The sequence below is a fragment of the Meleagris gallopavo genome, chromosome 24, assembly GCF_000146605.3.
Source record: "Meleagris gallopavo isolate NT-WF06-2002-E0010 breed Aviagen turkey brand Nicholas breeding stock chromosome 24, Turkey_5.1, whole genome shotgun sequence".
In the NCBI taxonomy this organism is placed as follows: Eukaryota; Metazoa; Chordata; class Aves; order Galliformes; family Phasianidae; genus Meleagris; species Meleagris gallopavo.
The window spans coordinates 617,006-631,816 of record NC_015034.2 but is presented as its reverse complement, the minus strand read 5'-3'; the positions used below and the strand labels follow the sequence as shown (position 1 = coordinate 631,816).

Here is a 14,811-nt window from a genome sequence, read left to right as displayed (position 1 = left end):
CAAACACTGAAAGAAGATGCCCGGAGAGATCATGGAATCTGCATCCTTGGAAGGAGTCATTCTGAACTTGGCTGAAAAGGCCTCAAGCAGCATAAACTGCACTCCTCTTTGGAGCAGGTTCCTTCCAACGTGTGGGGTTCTATGAATTTGGATTTTTTTTTTAGTTGTTTAGCTTTTATTTTCAAGAATGACTCAACTTTGTGAGGAAATCTAGAGTGTTTGCTTAATTATCAGCTGTTTGAAAGAAATTTTGTATGATTATTTTTGCCTCTAATTTTTTTTCTTTGCAGTTTCCAAATGTGCCAGACACAAACAATGTTCTCAATACATATGACTGTTTCCAGCAAGCTGAAGAGACTGCATGTTTAAAAGGGAAAACAGAAAGTGATTTCTTGATAGAACATGAGAAATTACAGGGAGATTTCCCAAAGAAGGAGGAGTGGTTGACAGAGCTAGAATTTCCAAACCAAGAGGTCACTGATGTACATGAGACTCTCCAAAGAACTGAGTGTCCACCTAAAAGGTCTTCAAGAGGTAGACCACCAAGAAGAAGAAGTAGCAGTACTGTGAATATTCCTCCTGTTGAAAAGTCTCATTTTGAAATGACTGGAGACAATCTTCAGTTTTCTTCTTTTGATGTTGAAGAAGTTTTATCTGCTCCACAGCTAAAAAGTAACTCCTTAAAAAAGCCTTTGAGAAGAAAGTCAAGTCTGAGCAGTGAAACAAGTCGGGTGAGACGCAGCATGAGACTACAGAAAGATACAGAAACGGAAGGACTTGCATGGATTGAAGTAACCAATGAGATTCTGCAGAACCCTTCTCTGCTAGCTCCTGCTTGTAAAACCAGGAGAAGAATAAGCACATCTGTCCTTACAGAATCTGAGAATATTCACCATCGAGAAGAAAATCTCATCCAATTTGCAGCATCAGGAAAGGAGAACAGTGAATCTGTTCATGTTGCTGGTGGTCCTTGCAGAAGGAGGAGGAAAAGCATTTGTGTATCCACACCTCAAGAAACAAGAACTTGGTCTCAAACCAGGAAAAGGAGCATAACAAATTCTGTACGTAGGAGAGACAGCAGTAGCCAAGAATACTGTGAAGAAATGAACATACCTCTTCAAAATAACACTACTACGTAGTGAGGTTTCAGCTACCTCTCATTTTCTTAAGTGAAGGTCAGTATTAGATTCTTATATTCTCTCTTGTGAGTTCTATTTAGAAATAAGATATTAATTCTCTATTCCATTTAAATTCTTGTTATTTCCTTATTAATATTCTGAGTAACTTAGAACTGATTTTGCTAGTTATGATGAATAAAATGGTTGAGGGTCAGAGCTGCATAGAAGACCCAGCTTGGCTCAGTGCTTTGGTCCATAGGCAGTCATGGCAGGTAACCAAGGGATAGCTTTTATTCATGATGAACTGCATTCTGACATAAACTCTTCATCTTTGCTTGTGTGTTTTCACACATTAGCTCTGTCTATAGAGCAATTGCAGTTTAATACTGTGCACGTTATTAAAAACTCAGCAAAAGACTTTCTCTGCAACACCAGGCTCAGCCATTTCAAGAAAGCAAGGATGAATGTCTGTCAGCTGCAAGAGTTGCTGTAGGGGGTAATGAATTTCCTTTTTAGGAAGATACAATAAGGACAAAACAAATCACCTTAAAATGCATACATAAATCTTGTGCATGTTTACATGCATGGGTTTTCTTAATGTTAGGATGAATATGCTTACAGCTGTGGAACCTGCCCAGCAGTTTGTGTTTTCTGCCTGTGAAACTTGATAGTGATTATTGGACTGGATTAGTTTTATTTATCGTGGCATGTTTGCCCTGCTCACAAATGCACAATCATTACATGAAGTTGTTAAATGAAGAGTGATCAGAAAACAAATGGAGCTTTTGGCCATTTTAAATAAAGAGTAACAAAGTTATTACTTCAAAGTTGCAGTCTTATGGTAAAAAGTTACTTTTCCTATGAACTAATGTTGATATTAATCCATTTTTTGCCAAAAGGGCTTCTTTCTTTTTATTTTTTTCTCAAAAGACCAGGACTCAAACTTATGGATTTGTTAGTTTTGGAAGTCTAATCAAATAAAACATGAATTTCTATTCAGTAGTCAAGCCACAAATGTTCTACAGTATGCCCTTTTAGCTTGAATTGTTTGACGTGGTGGTATTTCCCCTGTGATAGGTCATTCCTTGTAAATTATTTTTGAAACCTGTATTCCACGTTTCAAAAATGCCATAAAAGAATTTAGAGTTCAGGAAATAAGAAACAACCTCTGACTCGAAGGGGAGGAGTGCAAGGCAGCAGAGCTGTAACCAAATGTTTAGGGACTTTGCTTGCCTTTGTGAAGGGTATGGTTCCTGCAGCTGAGGCTGGGAAAGACCAAAACGTTGGTTTTAAACAAGCACAACCAAAATGCATTTTAAAATTGCATTGCATATAACAATTAAAAATGAAACTGGCAGAGGAAAGCAAAATATTCATAATATGATGAGGCTGTGTTTCATTTCTGGGCCCTTCTAATCTTGTGTGTGTGCTGTGCATACACTGCATAATACCCAGCAGCTGACCTGTCATCTTATCTTTTCAGTACTCCTGGTTTGAGCAGTGTAAAAATAAGAAATGATGACTGTAGGTGCCTATTTGAATAGTTGGTGTTGCTTTCATTTCTCATTCCATTCTGTGTCAGCCCCAGTGAAATACCTGTGTCACCTTTCAGTAAATAGAGCTTCCTGCTGAAAATGATCTCTTCTGTGACCTTGTTTTTACCATTGTTGAGATGGAATAAAATATTTCATGAACTTGGCTGCTGTTATAAAGGTGAAAAGCAAACAGAACAGTTTCATTTTTATGCGTGTTTTACTTTTCTCTTCAGACATCATCAGCTTTTCCCGAGACAAGAACTCCGAAGGCAACTTGAAAGAAACTTCACTAATTAAATGCTGTTCATCCTGTACTTCTATAGAAACATTACTGAAGTTGTCAGAACAGTCTCCCTAATGTTTTATTTCGGGCTTTGGGTTTGTGCCGCAGTGCAATTTTTAGGCTTGGAATCGAGATGGCAACAGTTACTGGGGTTGTTTTGCTGTGATAGCAGGATTTTGGCTTACCAGGAGAGGGCACTCTGACATGAGTTTTGTGGTCATAGCTGAATTATTTTGAAACTGTAATGTATAAAGTCTTTGAACAGATGCTGTGTGACATCAAAACTAAGTAATAATAACTGCTACCATTTAATGTTCAGAAAAATCAAAATAACAACTAAACTAAGCACTGAAATTAGTCAAATTAGTCACTTCACCAGAGAAGTGAAACACTTAAGCACTGTATTCAGATATGACTTTACATGTGGAAATCATATAGCACTTTAAAATACAGCATTGCTCTCTAGAGCTGCAGCAGAGATGTTAAGGTGTACCTGTTAAATCACGCAGCAAGGCAAACCTTTTGAGGCTGTGGATGTCAGAGATTGAAGTTCTGCCTTAAACAGGTCAAGCATTGAAATATCCTGGAGGGAGAGGCAGTAAATTAGCACGGATGATACTAGAGGGCTTAATCTGCCTAGAACCTGCTTTTTGTGGTGCTGCTGTCCTATGCATCACTCACAGCAGCAGTGGAAGAGTATTCTCCCCTGAGGTTCCTTGGGTGGATGTGTTAAGTGCACTTCAGATGTGAAGTGTAAATAAAATCAGAAGTAGAAGAGCCAGGGTAAGGAGAATTAAAACAAAGCTGGGCTTTGCCTCCTGGCACAACGTGGTAAATAAAGAGTTGGATCCCACGTACTCACTGGCAGTTTGCCTTACATCAAGGTGAGGTTGGAACCTGCAGAAAATAACAGGTTACAGTAACTGGGTTTAATATGCAGAGGACTTGAGAGGAGGCAAGTCTTCAGTTATGCGGAAGCTTGGTGGAGGTTACTGGTTGGTTCTTTGTAACTACCAAATGGTACAATAAATGTTTTTAAATTAGGAAGAAAAAAAATATGTCTGGTTAAGCAGCAAGAGGAAGCTCCAGCACCAGAGATAGCAGATTGCCTTGGGAAGCTGTGGAATCTCTATCACTGGAGGCTTTCAAGAACAGTTTAAACAAATATCTGTCTGAAATGACATACGATATTTTCTTGGGGTAAGGATGGGGCCTGGACAGGCTCTCAAGATCCCTTCTGGCTGTGTTTGCTGATTGCTAGAGATTAGGGTTACAAAGTGAATTGAGATTGGCTAATAGAGAAGGTCTGAGCTAGAATCTGTCATGGAATAGGGAGTAGGAGATTACTAACGTTGAGGGCTGTGTAGCAAGGGAACTAACTGGGGAATTGGGGAAGAGCCCTTCAAGTAAGGCTAGTGAGATGGTCCTAGTATTTTAAACATTCAGCTCTCATGTGATTTGCTCTTCTGAACAAACCATCTCTACAGACCCCAGCAATTGTGGAACCTATGATTTGATGGCTGTGCTGTTACACAGAAATGTGAACCACGGAGTGCTGTTGTCTGAGTTACCATTAGTCTTTGAAGGACCAACAACTTCACAATCTTATCCAGCGAACAGAAGTACTTCCCAAGTTGGTCTCTTGCCTTTATTTCTGAGTAAGGGTATAGCAATTTAATTGTAGGTATATTGTGTGCAGATTCAAGATATTTTAAGTGTGTAGTTCTAGTTCTCAGCTATTCCAGCACTATAATGAAATCTTTGGTGTTGGACAGTCTCCTTCAGCTCTCATTTGTTCTCCCCGTTCTTCCAAAAGGAGACTTCTTTCTCTTAAGAGAAGGTTGTTATAAAAGGCTGTTTTGTATTTCAAAGTATTCACCAACGTTGCATTTTGGGTTGCATAGACATGAAATGGCTTCAAGTGTACATTGCCAAGGAACTGTATTCAGCTGATTGCCATGAAACAATCATGGTCTGATTAACAGAACAAGTGGTGAGTCCTAGAAAGGCTGATTATCTTGCCAGTCCAATGTAATTATGATGTAACTAATAAGTAAGAGTAATCATATTGCTTTTGCTTACTCTGTCCTATGAAGCACAGTCTTCATGTGTTTGTAGATAGTCAGCTGACTATGCAGAAGCTAGCAAAAAGTACATCACACTTGGGATGGTCTTTTCCTAAATTTGCATCATGTTAGTGAGTTGAGAATGCAAAGAACAGTAATATGTGTTTTCATAGAGTCATTTGAGTTAAAAGGGACCCCTAAAGGTCATCGAATCCAACTGCCCTGCAGTGCGCAGGGACACCTGCAGCTCCATCAGTGCTCAGAGCCCATCCCCTGTCCTTGGGTGTCCAGGGATGGGGCATCCACCACTTCTGTGAGCAGCCCGTGCCAGTGCCTCACTGCCCGCATTTTAAAAACTTCCTTGTATCCATTCCAAATCTTCCCTCTTTTAGTTTGAAACCATTTCCCCTTGCTGTGTCACTGCAAACCCTGCAGTCTGTCCCCTTCGTTCTCACAGCCCCTTTGGATACTGGAAGGCTGCTATCAGCTCTCCCCAGAGCCTTCTCTGCTCCATGCTGCACAGCCCCAGCTCTCAGCCTGTCCTTGCAGGGGAGGTGTTCCATCTCGTCCTTCAGAAAACTTCAAAATGAAAGAGCAGGATCATTATATTATTCTTTCCTTATTTTATGCTAATATTTTGCCGTACTTAAGAATCAGTTACAAAAGTGGAGACTATATTTTCAAGTTTTCTCACGTGTGATTTAACAGAATTAAAACAACTTTCTCAACTTGGTAGTTACTACAGGCAGGGAAAGTAAACAATGAGAACAACTTGTGCTATTTTTCTGATTTACTGATAAGCTGTATTTTAAAATAATTGTAAATAAACCTTCATGGCTTTGGTTTATTTTTCTCTCCTTGCTTCTGACCAACTTGATAAAGTGGATATTGAAGCACCTCCGTGCTGGATATAAATGCTGCTATTTTATAGTCATTTAATTGTGATAACTGTGTGGTTCTTTAGAACTCCTGTAAATTTTGTGCTGTAGCTCTTCTTTCCAACTCTGCATCCCTCTAGCACTCACAATTCACTAAGACCAGGGAAGTAATTAGTGATGAGCTGACCTACGCACAAAGAAGCAAACAGAAAGTAGATCTACATACAAGGAGATGGAGAGAGGAAGAAAAAAAAAATAAAGCCAGTGAGGTATGCCAAGTATAGCTTAAGCACATAGAACAGGAGTGGGCAGCGAAGAGATTTCATTTTCAAGCCTACAGGTATGTAAGCAATGGAAATAACTTTAAAAGCAACTGCAGTGTGTGGCTGAATATTCCTTCAGATTGCACACTTCTAAGATTAGGAGGTAAATAGTGCAAATCACAGTTTTAACTTGCAGTTAGGTGAGGTCTAACTCTGCTGTGTCCCCGTGGAAAAGATGAAGTTGTGCCTTTAACTTATAGACAAAAAGGCTAATGTATTAGTTTTGTAATTAAGTCCTGTAAATTGTGCATAACAGAGCAATTAACTACTTTAACCAAGCTTTGCAGGGAGAAGAAGAAAAACCTATGTGCACTGGGAATGAGGGTATGGAACATATTCCCTAACTCAAACCTGAAAAACCTGGTGTTAGTCTTGGGTTATTTCCAGTGACCCCTTGACTCCCATCTTCCTGCCCCCTGCACAGATTTGGAACTGGTCAGCCATTTTGTTTTTGGAAGGGAGAGGAGACAGATATAATGAATGGCTTTTATTGTGCAATATTTCAAAACCTTTTTGACTGCATTCGGATGGGATGGAAAATGTTCTACCCTGTGCTGCAGCCAAAACAAACAAAACATATTCCCTAAACCTGGATGTGTGTTTCACTCAAACTGGCAGTAGTTAGAGCTCTACTCTTAAACAAGAATTCAGTTTGACAATTTTTAGGCCTTGTTCAGCTGAATGTAACAGCCAAAGAAAATACTTGGAAAAAATTAAATAATACACATATTTACAGCTTGCAGGTGGCATTAATTTTTGCAGTTCGTACTGTTTAGTTTTTTAGAATCCTTGTTGGTTGGGATATATTGTAAATGTTAAAAAATATTCTTGTCTCTTTTTTTTAAATGAGGGTTTAAAAAAAAAGAAAATAGTCATTCTGAAGGAAAACACACTTTATGTAGCTCCCTGATGGGTGATAAATAGCTGTGATTCAAGGCTTTAAAAGTTTAGGGTCTACCAAGAAACTGAAAATTCTACAAACATGAGACCCAGCAAACCAGCAGTAAAACCTCCTGACAGAAACCTGCTATGGACTGGCTTCCAACTCCACTAAAGTTTAGTTTAAATACCCTCTTTATGGTGGAGGCTTACTGCTGGTTTTTGGCACTGCCAATCAGTTCAGTGAAGACCTTGCTGTGTGTTACTGAGATAATTCACGTTGTGCAATGTCTTTTACAGCTTGAGCAACCGTATTTATTAATAATAATAATAATAATTTGAAATTTAGAAACCTATGCCCAGAGGCCTTCAGGTATTGTAACAATGAAGAACTGAAAGCGTAAACTATTAAAGCAGACACCGTGCCTGGACAACACCTCCCTGCCAGCCCTGCAAACAAGTCTTCTATTCTTCACAATCCTACCCTCCAAGCAAAAATCCCTTTGTGCAAATGAAATACAAAACTCCAAAGGTTTTTAAGTAGATAAATGACCTCATTTTCAAAATCATTATGATGAAATCACTGAAGATTACAACAAGATATCTCAAAGCCTGAAGAGATTTTGCTGGGACAAATGGTGGTTGAAAGACCTGATGACGTAGTAAATTAAACGAGCTCAGAATTAGGAGATTGGGCTTTTTGGTCCTTCTGAGGTCAGGGTTTGATTTTATGCTGGTTTTGAATTAAGTGTTACTCAGTTTCCTTGCTTTGTTTTTTTTCATTTACTTGCCAGTATTGTAGCATCAGGATGAAAAATAGAAATCTAATATCACCATTACAGCATCTGAGTTATACTGAAGATACTTTTGAAGTCATGCTTCACTCTGTCATAAATAACTTGTCAATCTTATACAAATATTTGAAGAAACAAATGTGCTCAGTGCCATCCTCAGAAGGTCAGTAATACTGAGTTTTGGAATTCTTATTTGAACTACGACTTGGAAATGTTCAGCGTCTTCACGTGTACTATTGAGAAAAGGAATTACGTGGTTACTAATATTGATTTATGATTAATAAAAAGATCCTTTCACCCTCTCCTCAAGAAAAAAATTGTGAGTACTCATGGCACGTTTGGCAAGGAAAGCTTTGTAAGGTTTATATAACCAGTATGTAACGAACATATAAGGTAATGCTGAGCAGTACGTAATGTAAGCTAGAGAATGTAAACCTTAATGTACTTTGGTCTCTTGCATCATTCCTGCTGCTTGCTTCTCACAGTAGATATACATCTGCTGTACCTTGCTGAGTTTTCCTGTTTCACAGTGCTCTACTGCCCCTGGTTTGGAATGTGACAAGTTGGTTTGCAGAGCAATGGTCCAAAAAGGAAAGCAATGCAGTTGTAGCACAGAGAATGTGTGTATACACGAGATAGCAAATGGAAGCATTGCTTCTAGGAACTCCTAGTGCCTGTAATGTAGTGCCTCCGAGTAGAGCCACAAAAAGTTTAAGGCACAACCAGAGCTTTGGTGTTAAGTGCCTTGGGATTTCACTCTTGTATAGGAGTTAAAGCAAATGATAAGGCCACAGGCAGAATTAATTATGTGGTTTCACACTAACACACAGAATAGCCAAAGCTACAAATTGTTCCTCTTTTATTACAAAGAAAACCTCTGCTCCTGAAAATGTCTTTTTTCTCATTCCGTTAAGGATCAGCAAGAGCTAGGCGCTGGAGGTGGTAGTTGAAGAGAAGTCTTAAACTAAATCCTAAAACTTTCCATTTCCATATTTTTAGTGTGCTTTTCTCTGCTTTCAGCATTGAATGCAGTGCAAGTAGTATGACTGTGCCAAAAGCTGTTTAAACAATATTAAGATGTTTTCTTCAAACTTCTCCCTAGGAAGATACTCTTTTTTGAGAGGAATGTTTTCCCTAGAGCATTACATCATGAATTGGTTCAGTTCTTGGAGTAAGAAATTGGACCAAATGGTGGAGAAGGTCTCCAGGGGAAACATACTTATGCTGTTAAGTATTCCCACCAGAAAGCTTAGAAACCGCTTACATATTACCATTCTGTCCACATTTAGCCTTTCACCTTACTGCAGCTGAACAGAGAGGGTAGGGGGTGGTTAGGCTTTTTTAAAGAAACTTGAAACTTCTTTGTTTTTGTCATTACAGGATTTTATTTTTTTCCCCTTATTGTATCTTGTGAACTGAACTCTGATAAGGGAACGTCTCATTTTTGACAGCAGTGCTGGGTAAAGGAGCTTTTGTCTTGTATGCAAACTGTGAACGAAATCTTAATTATGAAAGTTTCCGTGGAAACTTTGGATTTCGTTTTTGTTTCAGGATTAAAATGAGAGGAACCTCTGAGAAGACTGGAGGACGAGGGATTTGGGTGGATTTGTGGGAAGGCAGCCTTGTGATCAACGTCTGAGCTGGAGCAGTTTTGTGTTACCTCTTGTGCACGGGATGGTTCTGCATCAAAGATGGAGGCACTTGATACAGTTTGCTTTATCAAACGAAAATAGCAGAAGGAGGAATGTACTCCTCATATTTAGTCATGCAAATCAACAGATTTTTTAAAATATAGCAGTTTTACTCTGTAGAATTGTTCTTTGAAACCCGGTAAGCCTGCAGTTTCATAAAGGTCTGCATTTTGTTTTTCAGAGAAATTAAACATCTAAAAGCCTACTCAAGGTGCAAGTTTGATTAGGAAACTTTCAATTTCTTCATCTTTCATTTGTACAGTTGCATTTCAGGGCATGAAAATAGATACTCAAGCAATAAAACTTAGAAGCCAGATATTACCAGAATAACTTCCTAAACAAACATGCCCCAGGGCAGGGCATGCTGGTGGTTCATGAGTGGCCCAAATGGTGCATGGAGCTGAGCAAGAAAGGAGGCAATACTTCCGAGTCAGGTTATCAGGGCAAAACATGTTCTGCTACCCCAGATTTGGCTGATGGACAAAAAGACAATTTTTGTGTCCTGAGCCTTTTGTCAGACACCTTCAATCACTCCTTAGGAATCAAAAAGGAGCAAAAGCTTGATTAAATTTGTATCCTCCCTCTCAAATGATATGATACTCTATAGCTGTAAGGGGCTAAAGGGAAGGTCAAGCCCTGGAAATGCTTTCTCTGTTCCTGTTTGATATCTGTGCTTTCTAAAAGATGTTTTTTCTCATTAAAACAAAACCCAAAGAAAGGGCAGACTTTTGCTGTTCCTAACAAGGAGGACCATTAAGCTGGTCCAGCTGCTGAGGGTCTGGTAGTAAAACTGATGACTGGAAATTGGCATGGGATTGTAAAATTCTTCTGCCAAAATAGATTGGAATTATGTAATCATACACACACTAATTATTCTGTGTGCTGGATTCCGGTTATGAAGTCATATAGTAGATAATGTATGATTGGAAAAGGAGATAAACTGAAATCAATGGCCGTGCTCATGTTGGCTGCAGCGTGCTCCAGGTGAGCATAGATCAGTGATACTGTATTCTAACATAAAAAGGCTGTGATTTTAGCATCAGTGCTTTGCCCTGTTGTCCCAAACCTTGATGTAAGTTTAGATGACTCATTTCTGCCATATGATGATTGCAGCAAAGTTGATAACGGTGCATACTTCTGACAATGGCAATTCCCACTGCATCCAAGCTCTCTAATGCAGCAGATGGGGGTATTTGGTGTGCAAGACTTATGCCATCTCTGGAGAAAGTGACAAGTCGTGTTAGTGTTCTCTAGTGTGGGTGCTGCTCTGAAAATAGATTTCAGTCCCTTGCACAGCATAAGCAGCCATGAGGTTGGAGGAGAGCTTCTGCACTTCCCCACAAAATCCATGCAAGATAGAGATCCTACAAATGTTTCTGATTGGAAATTACCTTCTCGTGGAGAATGTGTGTCCTTAGGAGTTGGAGTAAAATTATCACCAGTACTGACAGTTAGGCTCTACACTTTAGTTTTAATGCACAAACCCATTCCAATCCAACAACTGTCCTTTGCAGCAGATGCTTCTTTTCCATGTCTCCCAGAAGGAGCCTCTTGATACATCTCCTAGCAATTCTGAACTGCTAGGAATTTTTAGTAGGATGGTCACTTAATCTTCCTGCTGCTGTTAACAAGAAGTGAAAAGATACATTTATTCGTGCTTCCCTTCTCAACCATTTTTTCACTGCAGAAACAAACTTCTTAAAACTGCTTGCACCAGATGATTTAGCAGTATGGCCAAATAGTCCCTGCTTGATTAAGATGGATGGTAGCTGTATTTGGAGCAATAGTAATTAAGACTCCCATGGCAAGCAAAGAAAAATAACAAATTAATCTAATAAGAGCTTATGGGGAAACTCTTAAAATGAAAGGCATACTTAAAATCCAGAACTCCTTAACACAAGTAAAATCTTATTAAAGCTTGAAGAGTTATTAAAAACCAAATTAATTTCCCTGTGTGTATTTCAATATTTGTACATTTTCCACTCTTTTTAAAATGCATTTTAATAATTTTAATAATTTTTAATTTAAATTTTAAGACTCATAAGACCTGAGTTTTTCAACACAAAATGGATGCTTTCAGTTGGATGACAAGATTTCTTTAAAATGAGATTAACTCTATAGTTGTTTTAACTCTCTGTTGATCTGATACTTACTTGCATGGGACAAAATGTGCTTCTGTCTCAAAAACAGATCTACATTGCATTTTCTGTCTCAGTCAGGAATACCTTCACTGAAAATAAAGACTGCCTGCTCTGCTCTGCCCCTGTGATAAGCATTACAAGGACTCTGAGTTCTGCTCTTGTTCAGCTCGTGGCATTCTGCAGCTCTTTGATACCGGTCAGCTCAATTCATAGGTTTGTGCCTCAGTTTCTACGTGTGTAAAATGAGATGCTCTACACCTCTTGAAGGCTATGGAAAGCGTGCCAGCCACTCAGACGCTATCAGTGAACTGCTGCTGGTTTTAACTATTTCTATCCCAATTCTATCTGTGGGTACAGAGGTGAAGTAGTTAATGTCTGATGGTCAGCAGCATTAACGTTATTCCTGTTCAGGTGTGACTGACAGGAAAAGCCCCAATGATTTAAGGGCGGTGCTGCTTTCAGAAGAGAGGTGGCTTGTTCAGCTTTTTAAAGTCCTTAAGATAATGTCTTTTATATCTATGATTGATTTATTTGATATTTATGCAGTTGGCAGTGGGATTTGAAATATAACATAAGCACTTCCTGAGATGTCAGTACTCCGATGTTAGTGGTCTGAACAAGGATGTAATTCATATCTGCAGGTGCTTACTCTGGTATCAAACACTTCAATAACATCATGCTTGTGGAATCCGGCACTCCCCAGTGTCCCATTTGTATCCTGATATGCCCACGTCTTTCCTATGTGTGTTTTTCTTTCTTAAGGAGCTCTCATTTCCTTCAATAGGATATGTTTTATTTCATCCTTTTTCCTGCATTTACTCATATTAATGTCACCGCATTCACTAGTAATAGCTCGGCTTGGAAATAACCCGTATATCCCTGAAAACACTGGGCCTGAAATTTAATGCCTGGGATACTTTATTAAGAAAGAATAGATGTGTAAGTGAAGGGAGGTAATCACTTCTTTCTGGACTCTGATTTGATCTAACTGGTTTAATGGTGCACCGAGCCACAGCCTCATGGCTGCGCGTTGGTTGTCCTGCGGGCAGTGCATGAGGGCCCTGGGCTGAAAGCTGTCCAATAGGGAAGGGGAAAAATAAACAAAAAGACCATAGACACCTTTTAGTCTTCTCTTACAAGGATTCTGTAGAACGAAAAGAAGTCAGATTAAGGGCTCTCGCTCGCAAGCAACGTCTGAGAAAGGACTGCACCGTGCTGGCTAGATCAGCTGGCACTCTTGGAGCTGCATGTTCACTGATGGGCTGTTCTGCTTGCTCTTTTTGTGCCCTGAAGCATTACTTTATGTAACCCCTTCCCTTAGACACTTTCTCCCATTTTTATTCCATTTATAGGCAGCATGTTTATGTTACAACTTGTTTAATGACAGTTAGTTTGTCTTTTCATTGCTTTGCAAAGCAGGTTTGCGCATTTTGGGGGATCTGAGGATGCTGCATTGTGGGGAAAATTGTGTCCTTTTCCCCATTTCTTTGGAGACATCAGTCTTAACAAGCTTCCTGGCAACAGGGAAAAAGTGTCTGCCATGGAAGGGCATGAGATTTGCACAGGCTACAGAGCTGATTGCTACCTATGACAGCACAGGAGGGGTCCCACTGCACGAACTCCAAAATGCCAGAGCAAATTTTTAGTTATGATGCCATTTTGGCAAAACATTTTGATTAAATATACTGCAGTGTTCAGTGCATGAAATCTTTTTTATTTCCTGCCATTATCTCGCTACAATCACAAGCACTTTTTTATTATTTTTATGGATGTGCTCATCAGCCATAGCTTTTCCCATCCCTGTGGGAATTTCTCTGCCCTGAAATGCTGAACTTCACAATATCTGGTAGGAACTGCATTTTTTTCCCAGCTGGTTAGCAGTGCAGCACCAGAGTCTCTAGTTAACAGTGCTCAACTTGGGGAATTTTACAAGCCATAATCTATTTGAACAACTCACTTGGGCAACAACTCATGCTTCATTGTAAACTCTCATAGGGGACTCATTTGGGGAATAGCAACGAAAAGCAATGCTGCAAAATATAGGATCTTGCTTGCAATCCAAGCTGTGCTCCTTACACAAGGTATGCAGTCTGTATGTGTACATCTTACTGTAATGCCAACCAAAGTTGAATGTTTGTTTGCAGCATGATGCTAAATCTGTTATTAATCTTTAGCTGATGGAATAACTCACATTTAGAATGGGAAAAGACCCATTCACTTTTATTGCAACGTCACAGAGTCGTTGAAACACTTTCATACTAAGCTACATGCAGGCTGGGTTGACTTGAGAGAATCATTGCTGCACTGACTTCACAGGAGGCTGCACTTGGTTTTTATATTGCATTTCTGATATACATGAAGTTACAGAGTATGAATTAGTCCAGGAGAAATAAGCCCTGTAAGCAAGCTGTAGCCATTAGGATTTTATGTCTGATTGTCGTTCATTGTTACACTGGTAACAAAGTCAATGCAGAGGAAGCAGAGGTTCCAAAATCCTTGGCTCCCACTAATTGAAACAACGAGAAGGACTTCAGCTTGAGCTCCTCAGGAGCTACGACCCAAAAGATAACTTCTCCAACTTAATACAACGGAAGATAATGGTGCAATTATACTGAACCACAATATGAGTTGGTACAATAAGAGTGCCCTTATAAGATATGAAAAGCAAAATCTACTGGGGGTTATGAGATACATAAAACCCTACAGATGGGGATTGGGAGAGGCATACAGTATGCATGTTATTTCAGTCTCACAGTTTATAAATAGCAAAAATGCAATTTCCTGCTTTCATTCAGGGCAGCTGCAAGTCACTCTGGCCTGTGGAAAATAGCCTGCCTGACTCACGATTAAGCCCAAGTGCCACATGCATCTTACCTGCTTCAGCCAAAGCTGCACTTCAGCAAACTCCTCAGTCTATCTCAAATTTCCCCTTCCTTCACATCACCGTACCGCTTGGTTTTCCATTTCAAACATCTTCTACAGTCCTGCCTAGGAAACACATACTGCTCTGCTACCAGGTGGAGACAAGGAATACACAGCATTTGCCCCCTCATAATGGAGGAAGAACCAAAACAAAGAGGAACAATTTCATTTCCTCTCTTCA

General features: G+C 39.5%; 1 long non-coding RNA gene across 1 annotated transcript; it reads left to right on the top strand.

The window, feature by feature from the left end:
• The first annotated feature begins 257 nt into the window (after positions 1-257).
• Positions 258-5,936, top strand: LOC116217421. Its single transcript, XR_004161942.1, has 2 exons — positions 258-1,175; positions 2,887-5,936. It is a non-coding gene; the product is annotated as an uncharacterized LOC116217421 (long non-coding RNA).
• The last annotated feature ends 8,875 nt before the right edge of the window (positions 5,937-14,811 follow it).